Consider the following 17,958-nt stretch of genomic DNA (forward strand, 5'->3'; position numbering starts at 1 on the left):
TTAACATTCAGCTCAAAGCGCCGTGTCTGTCAGCATGCTAAGTACAGCCTTAGGGTCCATACATATGCTGTGTTTTTTGAGCCATCTAATTCGTTGCTTTTAAAGGAGAAGTCTGGTATTTTGCACTTTGAGCCCCATTTCTGGGTTGTTTATGATGAAATAGAGTGGCTAAGAGGTTAAGAGAATTTGGCTTTCCCCTGCCTGGCTTAACACTGCTGCCTATGGCCATGTGTGAACCTGTCCTAAAACCACTTTAAACATTCGTTTTCAAAGCCATGAAACTCATCGAGTGGTCAGTGGTGTTTGTTGATGTTCTGACATAAAAATCGTAGCAAACTGTGGTTTCCATGATGATTTATTTGACATTTTGTCTAATCCATTGGTTTTCTGTAGGAAGCCTCATTGTCCTCAAGCCTCATTGGTAGTATTCCACCACCGGAAACGGAAAGGGGGTTGTTTACGACACGGTTGTAGTCATTGTAGTCTTTTAGCTCACTGAAAGTGTCGTCTCGACAGTGCTGTGTGCGCTCCTGGAGGAAGAATGAGAACGAACAAAAAAGTTTTGTAATAAGTTTAAACAACTGCACAATGGATTACTCGCTTGTAAACAACCTTCGCAGTACGATGCCTTTGAACACAACGTCAGCCTTCTTCTGCTTCTTCTGTGTCTCATTACATTGCAATGGTTTCCTGCCGGTTGGCGACACCCACGTAAAGGAGCATTATTGCCATCAAGTGGGCTGGAGTGTATAACGCTTCAGGGTCAAACGAACGATCAAGCAGAAGTTTACACACGGGTGTGAGGCAGCTGAAAAAATAGTTCCACAATCGAGATGAATAGAGAAAACACAGATGGAAACCACAGTATGCTACGATTCAACATCAATGAACACCGCTGACCACTTGGTGAGTTTCATGGCTTTGAAAACGAACATTTAGGGTGGTTTTAGGACAGGTTCACACATGACCATAGGCAGCAGTGTTAAGCCAGGCAGGGGAAAGCCAAAAGGCCTGTTTCCACTGAAGAAGTCCTGGTACTATTTGGGGGGCAGGAACTTTACAGGAATGTCCTCTCGCTTGGCCCTCTCAACCGCCGTGTCTCCACTGAGAGAGCAGAGCAGGAGGAAGGTTCCTGTCAAGTTACCGGGCTTTGGATGTGACGTAATCGTTGCGCGACCATTTTGACCAGGGCGACGCGGCAAAGAAACAAACAAAGAAGAACAACAACAAAGACTCCTTTTTAAAATGCGACTCCTCATCTGCTGAGTTTTAAAAATGCCGGCTATTTTGTCGCTTTCTGTTGACGTCACATCCCGCCTTGAGTATATCCAATCAGCACCAAGTAAACCCCAAGCCCCACCCAGGAGTTTTTCGGGGCTGTTCTGAGTATCTACTCCGAGGCAGGGACTTGTTTAGCTCCTGTAAAAGTTCCGGAACTCTGTCCTTCAGGGGTGGTTCCTGTGGTGGAGACACGCACCAATGGCCCCGGCCCCATAAAACTACCCCAAAACTCCTGCGGTGGAAATGGCCTAAATTATCTGAAAATGAGCAATCATCACTGTTTTGGTCTTAACCACTCTATTTCATCAAACAAAACAGAAATGGGGCTCAAAGTGCAAAATAATGGACTTCTCCATTAATGTAGATGCGCGGCAGGCACACTCAAAACAGCAGAGTGATACCGTTGCATGATTGCGTTACCGAGTACCTATCTTTCAGGACAGGATCGCTGCTCCCTGAGAAACAGAGGTCAACTGCATGTCATGTGGACCAGCCAATCACAGCTGACAGACATCTTTCCTTTCTTCCATGAATATCAGGAGAGGAATTTGATCATTTTAGTGCATAGCTGCCAGAGCTTTACATCTCGTCCATGGACAATAGGCCTACACACGAACGGCGCCTAAAAATAGATCAACTCTGCACTCAGGATTTCAGGTAACTAGGCGATGATATGGTGCTTGCTTTAGCACAGCACAAGAGTAGTGCCCAGCCTTCGACTTCACATTTACCAGGTGGTTAAAGACGCATCATTTGTACGGTCCCTTCCTGAGCTACTAGCATTTTGGATGTACTCTTTAAAGCATTCAAATACCCCCCAGTGGCTAGAGGTCTCAGGTTACATCACACATTGACAGATTGCTGTGCGATCATAGATGGTGAGTAGATTAAACAGTGGAGTAGTTGAAATACAGATCAAATCTGCTTCATTAAAAAGTTTGACTTTATTTTTCTTACCATTAAATTTCCCTTACTATTACATTTCCTCTTGCCTTTCATATTTTCGCTGCTCATCTTTTGTTTCATCACTTTCATTGGCAATGTTCAAACACACATAGTGTCATTTTGCCAGCAGCTTTAATTATTTTGGCTTCCAAACCTTGTCTCAAAGTCATTTCCAGTTAGCTTTACAAGTTTAAATTAGGCTTCCTGAAACCTGAACATGCCATGCTTGTCTGTCTCTCTCTCTCCACCATTCTCTCCTGCAGTCACTTCCCAAGTTAAATTAACTTCAGTTCAAAGCTGCTACATTGGCATGGGATAAAGAATACATAATGTTGTAAGGGTCTGCAATCGCTAAAATAACAGAGCATGAGGATTCTCTTTCTCTGACCTGTCAATAAGCACAGCCTCTAGTCAAATGTGGCCTGTGTCATATCATCACAGTGGGGCTTGACTTGAGCAGTGCAGTGGTGCTTAATTCAGTTTTCTATGCACATCACATCCCAACAATGGATACACAATCTCCTACAACCTTCAGGTTATGAATCGGTAAATCAAAGCTTGTCCACTTCCACATTATTCACTGAACCTTCTGGGCACTCCTTTCCTTTTGCAGCACGCACCTAAATCCCTGCAACACCCCGAGTTCATTTTACCTCTATTTCCTGATGTAATTTGCCATAAGCACAAATGAATGGAACAAATTGTTTGTAGATCTTGCAAGATAGGGCTACACCTGCATTCATTAGTGCTGCAAGTAACAACAAAATAATTAAGAGAAGTCATAGGATTTATCTGCACAAGGTCTGAAGGGATCATCAAAGCAGATGGGCACAACCAGGGCTAAGCAAATGGTGACAAGAAATCATTAAACTGCTCAGTTTAATAGACACCCGGTGCATCTGGTATTTAAACCAGTGATTTGCACAGCAGACATTCCTCCTGTTTTAATCAGTGGAACATACAATTTCTATAAAGGTCAAACAGGTCAATCCAGACACTGATGGTTGTGTTTTTCACAGTAATGAGCAGACAAACAAAGACACATGTAAACACAGTGTCAGTCATGCTATGCCCAAAAAGATGTCATCATGTTGCTTCTATTATGGATGTGACCATCTGGGAGAAGGGTGCTTTTTTTTCATGACATTTCAATGAAATGAGAAGCACACTAATGCCACATCCAGCCTGTTCTCATTACCAACTTGCCAAATACGGCCACTTTGTCAGTGATCTTGGCCACACAGAGGCACTTTTCGTGGCTTTATGATATCCACCAGACTGTGGCAATTGTTGACCCAGCAGGCAACAACTGAACTTGTCAAATGCCGCCGCTTTGTTAGTGGATGTCAACGTGAGAGATGCCAACACTAAAAGGAAAATAACATCAACATTTAGCTTCAAACAATGTTTAAAAAAGTGTTGTGAATTTTTTAACGTCACCTTTTACCACATTTACAGCAATATTTGTTAACTAGAAACACATTAAATAGTTAAATCTAAATATTAAATGTGGCACCTAAATGTTAAATGTTCAATCTAAATATTAAATCTAAATGCTAAATCTAAATCTAAATTTTAAATCTAAATATTAAATCTAAATCTAAATGTTAAATGTTAAATCTAAATGTTCTGGGTGAAACTAAATATGAAAATTCACACTGTCAGTCACTGGAAGTACCAAAATAAAAGCTCGAGATGGTCAGACTGTGTTTATAGAATCAAATAACGAATTAAAACCAACTTATCGGGGGAAATGAACACTTGAACATAAATTAGTGTGATAATAACTACCTAAAATAACAAAAAACATGTTTGGAGAAATTTTGTTTGACGTGTACTTTGAGTTGTTAGTGTCCCTTCGGAGGGAATCACCTTGTTGTTGACAAATACAGAGTTTAGCTACATATGAATATCTCACATTTTTCACTATATCACCGTTTAGACTAATCTGGTGTTTGTAAAGTCTATAAACACTATGATTGAACAAACATTTCTATCAGACATTAGACATCTGCTCTTGTGACCTAAACTTAAAGAAATAAATGTAAAAATAAGGTGTTTTGCCTAAATTGTAAATGCATTTCAAAAAGACTGTCAGCATGTAATCAGCAGTAACTGTACATTTCCAATGAAAACAGAAATGTATTTTGAAAAGACACAATGCATGTAACAAGCATAAATTGACGCACCATCCCAGAATGTCCAAAACTGTTGCAGGAGGCTATAGCACGTCATATTGTGACGTTTAGGTCCACTGGCAAAGCGCTGGTATTTGATGAGTTGGGATGAGAATGCCTTGCCACATCACATATTGATATTTAATAAAAATGTCAAAGCTATTTTTACAGAGAGATTGCACCATAGGGCCACTTCAAAGTCCCTTCTTTATGCTGCCTTTGCATTTTTACACAGAACCAAACAGTGACATTGTGCTGCTCCAGTGTGTGATTTGAGACAGCATACCGGCATTGCAGAATCAAGAGGTGTGATGACAACAGCAACAGACTCTAGCAAGTCGACATAACATGGCATAACCTGGCAATAACAAACATTTACCATCCCTGTTATGTGGTGGTTGATCTCATCCTGTGCTTGGAGAGTAAGAAGCTCTCTTACATCCATGTTTTCCCAATTTGCAGACATTTTCAGCCACTCTTCTGCTTTGAGTTAGCTGCCAACTGATATCAGTTACTTTTTAAATCTCAAGCAGTGGGTTGCACACATAACATGTAAAAACATCTTTTTTATACAGACATTGTTTTAGTGCTGTTAGTACCTCTGCTGCCGGCTTAAAGGCGAGACAACTCTGCCCCCCCATTCTGCAGTTGTACCTGTAATACAGAATAGCGAGGCGGCTAAATGGCATGAAATTTCCACCTTGAAGAGACAGTGTGAAAGGGGCTACTATCTGACAATCTGCCCCCTTTCAGATCTTGTTGATAATATTCTTTTTCAGTACAGGGACATTCCTCTGGTCCACGTTCTAAATAAAATGAAACAAAATACACATAGCATTTAAAAACAGTGCGTCATCTGGAAGATCTTAAATGCAACAAAGACCATGGCCTGATTTCTTTTCTTACCGCACCAAAGGGAAAGACACAAAAAAACAAGCTTTTCAATTCAATTAGTTTTTCTGAAGGAGAAAGTGTGCCAAAAACCCTCACTGTGCACTTGAGAAATGGTCCATCTCTGAATAGGAAACTAAAATATTCATTTCAAAGAAGATCAGAGCATTGATAAGTGTTTGTATGCTGGTAAGACAGTCACCTTCAAACACCTGATGCACATTTGACAGTGAGATAAACCCCACATGTGAATATTTCCATTTAAGTGCTGTTGGATTGCTTCAATCAGAATTCCACTAACTGTGAAGAGACAGTCCAGCATCCATAATTCTGTTTGTGCTGTTGCAGATGGGAATCTGTCAAAAAACTTTCGAAGTAGAAGCTGCCAATGTCCTCAATATACCAATAAACACACTCCTAGAAACACCAGATCTCACAGCACAGCTTCTGGCTGACACACTCTGTTCTCTCTCAGGCTGATTTCGCTGCTGGTCTTTTCATTTCCATTTGTGGAGGTCGTGTTGAGTTTCTGCTTCACCAGTCCTCAGCTGACATGCTTCCTCACTATTTGTCTCTCTTCATCTGTGTCTGCTTATTCCGTCTTACTTTTGCTGTGTTCTACATGCAAATGCATGTACACACGCCATCATGTCTCTTACATTTTGTCTTCCTTCTCTTCATACTAAAGCCACACAATCATGAAAATAAAAATACCAGCATTGCAGCCTGCTGCAACCAGTGTTGGGGGTAATGTGTTACACAGCAACATGTTAGAGTACCCGGATTACTTCTTTGTTAGTTTTCTGATAATTATGTTTTGAATAAACAACCTTAAACAAACTTTTAAAACAGAATCATACTTCCCTGTTTATTTTGTGAGAGAAAGTGGGGAGAAAGAGTGTGTATTTTCACATCTACCCTATTCAGGGTTTATTCTGGACAAGCCAGAGTTGGTGATTGTTGGAACAGTGGAAAGACCGACCAAGACCGCTTTGATGAATTTATAGAAAAGTTGAGTTGAGAAAAGTTAATTGACATAGGGAGAAAGGTTGTGGTGATAATCAGATCAGACAAACACAGGACAGTCAATACGTTGCACAGTTAAGTTGAGCTACGGTTATAGCTGGACTAGGCCGTTTAACTGGACTACTGTCCTTGTCCCAGTATCCAAGCATTAGAGGGGAATCAAATTATTGACCGAAGTGTGTCCGACTCTGCTACAATATGTGAGTGATATGCCCCCTTTCAGCTTGTTAGTACTGGACCTTTTTCCGGTTGACCAATTACACCACAGACCGAACAACTGACAAACAAGTTAGCTACGGTTAGCTAGTGCCGAACTGGTACCATGGTGGACAACTTTAGAGCACTGTACATTTCGTTCATCCATAAAAGCATGGGTCTGGGTGTAGTTATTGCCTTGTTGTTACCGGTTTCTTCTGTTAATGCTTTCAACCTACGGATCAAAGCCTGGGGTGGAAACTGTGGAGCATGCACAGAGCACCAAGGCCAGTTCTGGTCAGACTGACTGTGTACATGCAGGAGTTATTCGACTCCCAGTTACATAATCTGGGTGTGTTAGCCCTGCTGCGATGTCATGTTTGGTTTAAAAAAGGGACTTGTTTTCTGTGTAGACATGCACAACAGCAGTGGGGAGGTGTGGCTCAGTGGTCACTGCCTTAGGTGTGGAAGACTGGGGGTTTGATTCTTGGTCAGGGCGGGGCAACATAACCAGTCTGGAGCAAGAGTCTGACTGGCTCAGACATCACCCAGATCAACAAGGTGTGTGTCAAGTGTTGAGGAACCAGAGCAACCTGATGAGAAATTGGCTACTGGAATAAGACATAGATGGCCTAGAGCAGATAACATGGACCTTTTGGAATGCTACTATACAAGTAACCCCAGTGAGAGGGGCTACATGCAGAGGTTGGGGGATATACGAAATAAGCCCAGTGTTCCAACATCCACAAATGGCAACTGCTAGGTACCAGTGGTAATTGGAGCACTGGGGGCTGTGACCAGCAAATTGGGAGAGTGGCTCCAGTAGATTCCAGGTACAACATATGAGGTCTCTGTCCAGAAGAGTGCAGTCCTAGGAACAGCTATGATTCTGTGCAGAACCTTCAAACTCCCAGGCCTCTGCTAGGAGACCCAAGCTTGGGGAAGACACACCATATATGTTTATTTATATATATATATATATATATATATATATATATATATATACACACACACATTTTTAAGTCAAAATAAATACAAATGCACAGTGCACAAACTGCATTTGATAATAAAAAAAATGACATTCAGCATATTAGCATTCACTTCAGCATTTTTTGGAAAGCCCTTGTACCATTTCCCACAGGCAGTCCAGTCATACTTCAGCCACCTTAGTGAGGGATGTCTGGGCTTCTGTGCAGTGCCAGGTAGCAGAGGCCAGTACAGGAGAGACACTGTGTTGGCTCTTTTCTTGGCACCGGTGAGGACTCTTGTGATGCCAGTCTTGTGGTGGAGCTACCAGGAGGCACAACTGAATAAAGAGAGCTACAAAATTCAAGACAGGGAGAGAAGCATGTAAACCACTCACCAGATCCCTAAATGACAGAAGATTTTAATTTTGCAACAGACACGAGATAGGAAGAGCTACTGGCTTTTGTCAAATTTTACAGCCAAATCAAAGATGACACTTAGATATGTCTGTGTGTGTGCGTGTGCGTGCGTGTGCGTGCGTGTGCGTGTGTAACAGATGGAAACAAAGGACCAAATCAAAAAAACTCTCATTTAGTTGAAAAACTTATTTTTCAGACATCCAGTAAAATTTCCAAGCAATCAAAATTTCAGGCATGAGAGAGATAATACAATAAAGCTTAAGAATCACACACCTAAAACCTCCACTCCCTCTCTATAAAGCCTCTCTCTCTCCTCGTAATTCATCTCAGACAAATGCAGTCTTGTGAAGAACGATGTGTTTGCGTTTGTCGCTGCCACACGTTTAGCAGGACAAGACAAAACACCTCAGTCTGTTTAAATGCAATTACAGTGACTGATGATTCTCAACCTGCACCCCATCATGTCTGTGTGTGTATCTGTGTCTCCCACTATATCTACACGTGCCAGTGTCTCTGTTTTCTATGCACTCTGCTTGTGTGCGAAGGCATCAAAGTGTGTATCTAGCCGTGCATGTACTCGCTGATTTGATTGTATGCGCCCACTTTTTCCCGATGATTTTGATGGTTACCTACGGCTGTACGACAGACTGACACGATCACTTCGATTCCTCTGTCCCTGGACGACTTGATTTGTGACAGTTTGTAGGGAACACTCAGTTCTGCTCTGCAAGCTGCTTGTTTGCTGTCAAAGTGATGATTTTGCTGACAAGTGGATGCTTGTGTACAATTGCCAGGATACTGTACTTACACAGATGACAACAGAGGAAACCTCGTAGAAAGTCGTATAGATATGTTTTCTTGCCTTTCCTTCAAATGGTGCTTGAGGATACTTTGTCACAGAAGTTTCAAGTGAATCTAACTGCATGGCTCTACCAACAGGTCCTTACATGTAAATGATTATTGTTTTGTTTTGTTTTTATTACCTGTATGACAGTAATGGAGCTCTGTCTGATCTGCTATATTTGTGGTTGAGGTAAAGGAAAAGCATAACATGTCCCCTTTAAACTCCCTTAACTTATTTTCTGTCATACAAAATGTTAGTGTTCAATGTTTAATTTGAACCTGGCCAAAAAATACACTCATTGCAAAGCTGATGTCAGCTCATGATGTTTTTTTTATATGGTCATCTGCTCCAGGCCAGCCCAGTTTCACTTCCAACTCATCACACTTGGTCAGTGGCCCACAGTGTCAGATTACACCCTTTAGCGGCGATATGAGACGCACCGGGCGGTGGCAGTTTTTGACACTCTGAGCAACTGTCGCAGTAAAAAAGAGTGAGAAAGGTCACATGGGATGGGCAGGAGTAGAGGTGAATGGGTCAAACAAACTTTGGACTTTTACCTGCAAGACTGCTGTTTGTTTCCCATGTGAAACCAAAAAAAGAAAAAAAAAATTTACCTACCTTTTCAGTTTATTTTAACAAGACTGTGTGCATCTAACAAGACCTGTGAAAATGTGAAAACAGGAGTTTATTATGAAAAGACAATGTATGTTATAAGCGTTAATTGACATGCCGTCCCTGAGCAAACCGATGCTGGAGCGGCATGTCGAGGGTCATAGTTTGACACATACGGCCACTGACCAAGCACTGGTATTTAATGCATTGGGTATGAGAATGTGTCATCCAGGCACACTACTGTAAGTTTTTACATTAGCCTACACTGCCACATGTAGCTACATGCTAATGTCAGGGAAATGTGTGATTGTGGTTGCCGATGTCAACATCTCATATGTACAGTAAAGTGCAAAGACACTAGTATTGTCGTCACATACCTTCAATACAATCAGCGGTTTGGATAAATACACAGTGCAAATAGTCATTGTGTGCAGCAGTGTTTGAATACGCTATGGATTGTGTTTATGGAATAGAGGAGATCAAGGATGTGTGTTGGTGGACACACTGTCAGTCTGTATGGTGTATGTCAGTTGGTGTGGCATATGGTCATGTAAATGGCAGGAAATGTAAAGTGGTTGTGGTGGTGGTTGATTCTTCCATTTCCTCAAAGATCTGCAGGTATATCTCATAAACAGCCTGCAGCACATGTGGATAGAGGGCAACAGGTTCAAAACCTGGGTGAAAAGTTCCGCTGGGCTTTATGTGGTAGTGTCACATTGATAGATATAACCACACAAGTGCAGGTGGGTAAAATTACCTAGGTGAGTACTACTACTACGAGAATGTAAGAACTGCGATAATACTTCAAGTTCAAGTTGTAACAGTGTTGTGTTAAATTGTTGTCAGGGCTCTTGGTGTGCCATTACCTTTGCCACCTCTTTGCAGCAGACCTTTATGGGCAGTTGTGACTCAGGAGGTAGAAGGGTCAACCACTAATTGAACGGTCAGTGGTTTGAAGTATCCTTGGGCAAGATACTGAGCCCCAAATCGCTCCCCATGGCTATGTCATTGATGTGTGAGTGCGTTTGAATGTTAAAAACTAACAAGCGGTTGGCGCCTCGTATGGTAGCCTTGGCCGTAGTGTGTGAATGAGTAAATGTGACAGGTAGTGTGAAAGCACTTTGAGTGGTCGGAAGACTAGAAAGGCACTATACAATATAATTTCTGTTCTCTAGGAGAGAGCTCATTGACCACAAGAGCACCTGTTGCAAAAGGAAAATAAATCTAAGAGGTGTGCTATCAATGTGCCAGAGCAGTTAATAGTGACATTCAAATCCTGCAGGGGGCATCGTCTACCGTTCAAAGACGATCCACATCCTCTGCTGCCCCTCCATGTCCTCAGCCCTGGCTGCTTCCAACCTGGTCTCATTACCAAGTTGTCAAATAGCAGCGCTTGGGTAGTGACTTATGGTGTCAGACACCAACGTAGCATCTTTTTTTATGTCGGCAGGATCCACGGCTGGTTGTTGTTATTTTTGTAACAGCACCCAGCAGTGTCTGGTGGAAATGCTGCTGGGACAACAGCGTTTAGTTAAGTGAAAAGTCCAAGTCCGGCAGGTGGGAGTGGTGTATGGGTCCAACAACCACAGACTTTCACCCAGGAGGCCAAGGTTCACTTCCCATTTGAATATCAAGCCAAACCTTGTTGTTGCATGTCATATGTCGACATGGAAAGTCCATGACCAAATGAAGATATGTGATGAGGTCGAAGTGTGAATGTGTTGCTGCTTCAGCCCCATCTGTCTCAGCTCTGGCTGTCTGTGCCAACGGCTCAAACTGGTACAACTTTGGACTGCCTTGGTCTTGGCTGAGAGCAGGCTCTAGAGATGAGAAGTTCTCTTCCTCATACGACATGTCTGTCAAAAAACTGTCTGTGCTGCTTCTTGAGTTGTCGCTCATGGCAAACAAGCTAATTGCTATGCTGGTTTGTGTGTTGATGATGTTGATGCTTTTATTTTTTTTCCAACTTCGAAAGGCATTTTTTTTTATTTCCAGGCAAGAGGCACGTAGCCAAAATTCTTTGGTTTAGTTACTCTTTAAAACAACTTATTTATTGACTTTCTGGTGAGGACAGTCTCTTGGATACCTCTGGGGGTAAGTGGCACACAGTTTTTTGTCGCTTGGATGAACTGACCTGTTTTTTGTCACTTGGATGAACTGACCCTTTAAATTGGCAGTCATCAAGCAAACATGTCGGTTTTCAGCATATTTCAACAGCAAACTGTGCAGCATTTCATTATACCCATAAATAAGCCACTTCTGAGCCAGGCACTGGGCCCTGAGCTGCTCAAGTTGCCAGCAAAGAAGAGGATGGCACTTACACTGGAGAGCTTCCATGTGAGAATGTGCACATATGTGCAACCATTTCCTCCTTCTGGTATCACTGCAAAAAAAAACTAAAGTAGCAATTCATAATGGATTAGTTATTTATCTTAACAGAGTGTTGTACTTCCTAAGAAATGTCCTTATCCTTTCTTCCCTGTATTGAAGAGGATTCAGTCTGGGGTTTGCAAGAGAATTGTTTCTTTCAACATGCCTGATGAAATAAGCAATAAATCTTTGCCGCCATCCCTTAATCATCCTCTTCCCCCTTATCCTCATTTCCATCTAAAGGTCAGCCTTGAAAAAGAGATCCAAACCCCATCTGGGTTAACCTGTTGGAATGACTTAGAGGTGGAATTAAAACTGATGAATTCATTCATGCTACAGTTCCACTTCTGTTCCACCTTCTCGTCGTTTGCTATCCACTTTGTGTCTCCGTCTCTCATTTTCTTATCCTCAGACTATTTCCTCTTCTTGCTGCCTCCCTCCCGGGCAAGGAAGTGCTGCTCCCATAGAGCGCTGTTACTTCAACATACCTGCTGAGTAGAGCTGGAGGGGAGAGAGCCCCTGTATGGGTTTTTAAAGTAATTAAGACACAGAGGTATAGCAGACGTGTACACGCACATGCACGAGGGCACGTACCAAATGCACGAGCATGGGAAGTCACTACAAAGATGTACATTTGGATTTAACGTAATCACTGCCAAACATAAGAATCTGGTTGGAGCTGCATACTTAGTATAGAAAATAGAAGATGTACCTCCAGTTAGTTGCAATGTATACTGCTCAGAGTGAAGGCTGAGGATTATTTAGAGAAACTGGGATGTTGTTTAAATATGATTTTTTCAATGGTGTGACCAACAGTAACAATTTCTTCAACGAAAGATATTTGAAAACTTTTGTCAGTATCAGACAACATGGTGTTTTTATCCTTACTGTGTCAGATTATTGTAGCCACGGCTTGGCTGAGAGACACGGCAGAGTACATGTTGGACTCTGACCCATGGGTGGATTATGAGACAGTGGGCCTCTGGGCACAGATATGCATCTTTTGTGGATTTCTGTCTGTTTGAGGTCTTTTCATGTCTCCTGGTGGTTGTTCCGTGTCTTTTTATAGTTGTTTGGGTCTCTTTGAGGTATTATTACGAGTTTTTTGGTTGTTCTGTTTCACTTTGTAGTCATTGTCTTTGTTTTGACCATTCTTGTGGTTATTTTGTGTCTCTGTGCAGATGTCTTTGTGGTCATTTTGAGTCTCTTCCTGGTTGTTTCACGTTAATTTAAGTGACATTTTGCAAGTGAGGGCCAGGGGGCCTGACATTTTGGGCCTCTGGGCCTGTGCCTCGTGACCCATCCATACCCTATGCAATCATAGTTGCTATCTTTCCCCCTTTAGCCAAAAAAACCCCCTTAATCTTATGTTAATGCTTTAATTACGTTAACTCCTACACAACCCTTTGGAACAGAACAGCCAAGTTATGCCTTCCCAAAAACATCTTCACTGTTATGGTCTAAAACACATTTGGACCTCACAGAGATAGAAGAATGGGATGTAACAGGCCCTGCCTGCAGTACGTTCTCACTCATACAGTCACTTAAAAACTACTGAGGAGAGTAGCCTTGGGCACGCCCCTGGGTTGAGTTTATAAGAACACAACTAAGCATGGCTGAGCCTCATCCAGAGGCACAGCAGGAACATCACACTGGAATTGGCTCTCACTGGGGCCATGGTAATCTAACAAGTCCAAACATCATCCTTATTTCGGATTAAGAGCGAACAAGCTGCTGGAGGAACATAGCCTGGTTAGGGCTTTGCCTCAAGAGCTCAGATCTGGTTTTCTTTAGTCTTGTGAACAGTGGCGCCACCAGAACTTTTTCATAGGGATGGCCTGATGATGCCACTCAAAATGTTTGAGTTGCACACTAAAACCAAAAGTATGAAGTATGGAGGCTAGTTGTCAAATACACAGCTTTAATTTTAAGGCGCTGTATGTAAGAATGTGGCCAAAACGGTTATTGCACTCAAATTCAAAATACTGCCGCAAGTTGTGTCCGCCCCCCCTCCCCTACAGATTCAAGGTTGCTGGACAGCGGCACGCTGGAGACTGATTTGTTTGCCCACAGGCGGCTGCCGTGGCAGGGCCGCATCGTCACGTCCTTGATCTTCGGTTTTACAGCGGACCGTTCGAGCAAGTCCGGCTTCTCTGCTGCTAACGCTGCTGCGGGATAAAGCTGAGGAGAAGCCGGCTGCTAATGCTATGTACCGGGACACTGCTAATGCTGCTGCCGGGATACAGCTGAGGAGGAGTCGGCTGCTAATGCTATGTACTGGGACACTGCTAATGCTGCTTGCCGTGTTGCTGTAGCTCAGTCGTAACTGTAACTGATGCTGAGACGCTACTGACTGTGTGACTGGTAGACGGCGGTGGGTGGCGCAACAGGCCAAAACACAAATTTAAAACATAAACATGATTTGCAGACTGCAAAAATGTTTTTTAAATGCGAATATTCTGGCTGTACTATTGCTGTCGGTGAGATCAGTATGTTATATGAACATTATTCCTTAGTCTCTGACATATAAGGATGACTATTTGCTTTATATTTCTTACATATAGCTCCTTTTAAGGAGTACATTTTGATTGTAATGAACAAAACATTTACTGGGAACAAGGCTTTCCCAGTTAATGGGAGTCTTGTGGGTACATAGAGAACAAATTTTCATTCACATATCTTGAGGTGAGGCCTCTTAAAGACAGTAGTGTCGCCCCTCCATTTTTTTTCACCAGGGTATGCCAGTGGGTGGGCAGCAATTGTACCAGGGTGTCCATGCCCCCCACTCTCTCACCTCTGTAGCATGTGCATCACTTGCTGTGCTGAACATTCATGCCAGTCTCTGGGGGCTGCTGAAAGTTGTACTAGCAAATTTAGGAAATCACAGACTGGAGTAGGTGTAAATGAAGCAGTTTAACTATGAGTGGTTAACTCAATTAAGTAAATTGGACATCAATGCAAAATTGGTGATGTTTAATAGTCCATCCAAGGACTTAAAGCATCAGTTCTTTGGGTCCATTTTTTTTCAGTAGTGAGTAGTTCCAATGGGAATATTCCACAGTGAGATGTGTAGACCATCCACACTGCTGTTCAGTTTTGTTTCTCTTTAGATATTTTGAGAACCGAATTTGAAAGTCCTCACACCTCCATGATCTGATTTTGATTTTATATCATTTTCTACCTTGTGCCCTCAATGTGTTCTTACTTGTCTACAATTTCTAGATTGTTGTAGAAGTAGTAGTATTGTAGTGGTGGTGGTGACAGATATAAAAGCCGAATGAAATCCAAGACATCTGGTGTTGAAAAGGTGTTTTCTTGCTTGCTGATTTGGATGGACTGACCCCAGAAGACTGTCCTGTCCACTAAATCAGACTTGTAGTCATGCACTGAATTGCAAAACTAGACGGGGCTTTATGTGACTGTGTCAAGGGATGAGGGTAAAAAATGGAAAACACTGTTCAACTGATTCCCTCCTGTTGGTAGCATCATGTTCAGCAGTGACATGCCTGGTTGTTGATGCAGCTGAACCTAAAACTTCTCCTGTCTCGAGCGCTGCACTGTCCCATGATGCTCCACTTGTCTAACAGCTTATATTGGTAAAAACCACCCAGGTCCCACAGAAACACAGCGAGTAGCTGAAAGCACTCAGCAGCTGAAAACTTCCTTTCTGGTCTGCTTTCCCTGTGGGAGTTTGTCTGGTAGACAGCAACAGATGTTGCGTGCACTTTAAACAAAACTGGAGAGAATTCGATGTACAGGAAAGAGCTAGAGTGAGAGAGATAGGAAAAATTGAGCTGAGATGGTGGAGAGACCGGGCTGGGGGGAGAGGAAATGAAAGACAAGCAGGAATAACGCTGATTAAATTTGCTATTGAATCTCTTGTAAACATCAGTCTGTTATTTATTTTTTGGACTTGATTTAATTACCAAATTGACAATGTGGTTAAAAGATTCATAACCTTTTATTTGGGAGTATTGAAAGATGAAGTACTCCTTTAAAATTAACCTGCAATATTTATGCTTACTGCACCTGTCTTTTTTTTACTGTCATTAATTCTAAATGGAATTGTTTTTGTTTTTTCAGTAAAAGAAAAACAGTATTTTCATGCGCCATTCATAAGCAATGACAGATAAGCACCCATTAATTGTAATGGAAGTAGAGAGACAGGTGACAGAGCAAACATGGGTGAGCAAGAAATCCAGAAGGAACATTTAGTCACACAAAAATAATGTAAGCATGGAGACTAACAGGAGACATAAACTAGAGAAAATCACAACGAGACATGAAAAGAGAGGTACTTTTCTGTACTGTATGCACAGGATTTGAAGGACTGGCGCTGCAGTTTCTTGAAGGCTTGAAAGGAAAAAGAGAGAGGAGACAGGAGCAAGAAAAATGGATTTGAAGGAACGGTGCAGCAGCTTTGAAGGTAAAGAAGGCAGACTGGCTTGTTGGCAGGCTGGAATACAAAGATAGCGCTATTAGACATAATTCTCAGCACTGTGTCTGTGGTGTTTGCCACACTAGTACCTGACTGGACAACTGACTAGCCGGCGAATGGGATGGTTGACTGATCCATGTATTGACCTACAGTACTGTCTGTCTGACTGGCTGGGTATTTGTGGCGTTCTCTTTCAAGATCAGTCAGATGTTCACTCACTTTCCATAGCTGCTTATCCTGTGAGAGGTCGTGGGCAACCTAGAACCTATCCCAGATGACACTGGGCAAGAGGCAGGGTTCACTCTGGACAGGTCGCCAGACTATCACAGGGCTGACACATAGAGACAGACAACCAGAGCAACAGTATAGAATTTTTTCACATTGTTAGCTTGGTTTTATTCTCCACAGTTCAGTCGTTCAGTTCATGATCTGGAAACCATCATCACCAAAGTGTAATTTATTCCGATTTACCAGCATGGTAAGTGAGAGGTGAAAAAAGTGCCGACTCTCCAACTATGAAGCAGTAGAGATCAATTATTTCTATCCCTTTAGTCCCTAAGGGTCAAGAATCACAGTGGTTTTTATAAAATTAATCCATGTTGTTAATATTGTCGTGAAGTCCATTACTAATTGTGTGCTAACCTAACTTCGTTCGTCAAATGGGCCACAGCTTTTCTGACAAACAATATTTTCTTGTTCTCCTGCGTTGTGTTGTTGGGTATGTTTGTCTTTGTTATCTTGCTAGTAAAAAAGCAAAAGTGTCCCCAAGCTTTGCTTTGTGTTTTTCAATGTGGAACAGCTCCTGGAGTACAGTATACGCTCCCAGTTAGTGAGGTCAGTGGGCTGTCATGTATCTTAGCAGCTACCATATTGCGAACTTTAGAGGTCTTTTTCACAAAAATCATGGCTCAGTGACAGTCAGTATGTAATGTGACACATTTTGCACAAGGTTTGAAGTACAAAGAGAATACTGATATCATTAGAATCTCCCATTTCCAGCAAAATATCAAACTCAATGTGTTTCAGGGTCAAGTGACTGAAAATGACAGAGCAAGTCACATTTGATTGGCTGTCTGTTGGATCTGCGGAGTGACGGACTGGATTGATTGACTGGCTGACAAACTGAGAAGCTGGCTGGATGGCCAGCTGATCTTTGGTCTGTCTGTCTGTCTGTCTGTCTGTCTGTGTGTCTGTCTAACTGACTGATGACGGATTTTGTGGATGGTCTGTTGGATTTCTGAATCACTGTTCGACCGCTTGACTGGTTCACAGACAGACTTTGGAAAATCTGTTTGGTGTCATGTTTTAAGCATTTCCCTCTGTCTGTACTGTCTCTGTTTTCTGCCTGCTGTCTCTATTTCTTTCTTTTTTACTCAGTAGAAGGGTTCATGACCTGGTCTCAAGGGTAGCCGTGCTACTCTTGTCTTCCTTGTTGTTATCCTGTCCTCAACTCTTACAGCTCAGACTCTGGGCAAAGCTTCCATTCCAGCAACTTCTACCCTGACTTTAATATCAGCCCAACTGCAACCTTAACTTTTAACCCACCACCAGAACTTAACAGCCATGGTGTGATGGTCAGACATTTGTCCCAACATTTCCCTCACACTAACAGTACAGAAATAAATTGCTCTTTATAATTGAAATTTAAAGTCTATTTCATAACTTTTGTGCATTTTTCAGCTTTCACTTCATCTTAAACTCCCTCAGGAAACTTAATGGAGTCGTTCCTATTTTCTGGTAGATTGTGCTGTCAATCAGGCCCACAATGGCTGAATGGAACGGGTGGATAGAGTT

This window comes from Epinephelus fuscoguttatus, linkage group LG3, assembly GCF_011397635.1.
Source record: "Epinephelus fuscoguttatus linkage group LG3, E.fuscoguttatus.final_Chr_v1".
NCBI classification, from domain to species: domain Eukaryota; kingdom Metazoa; phylum Chordata; class Actinopteri; order Perciformes; family Serranidae; genus Epinephelus; species Epinephelus fuscoguttatus.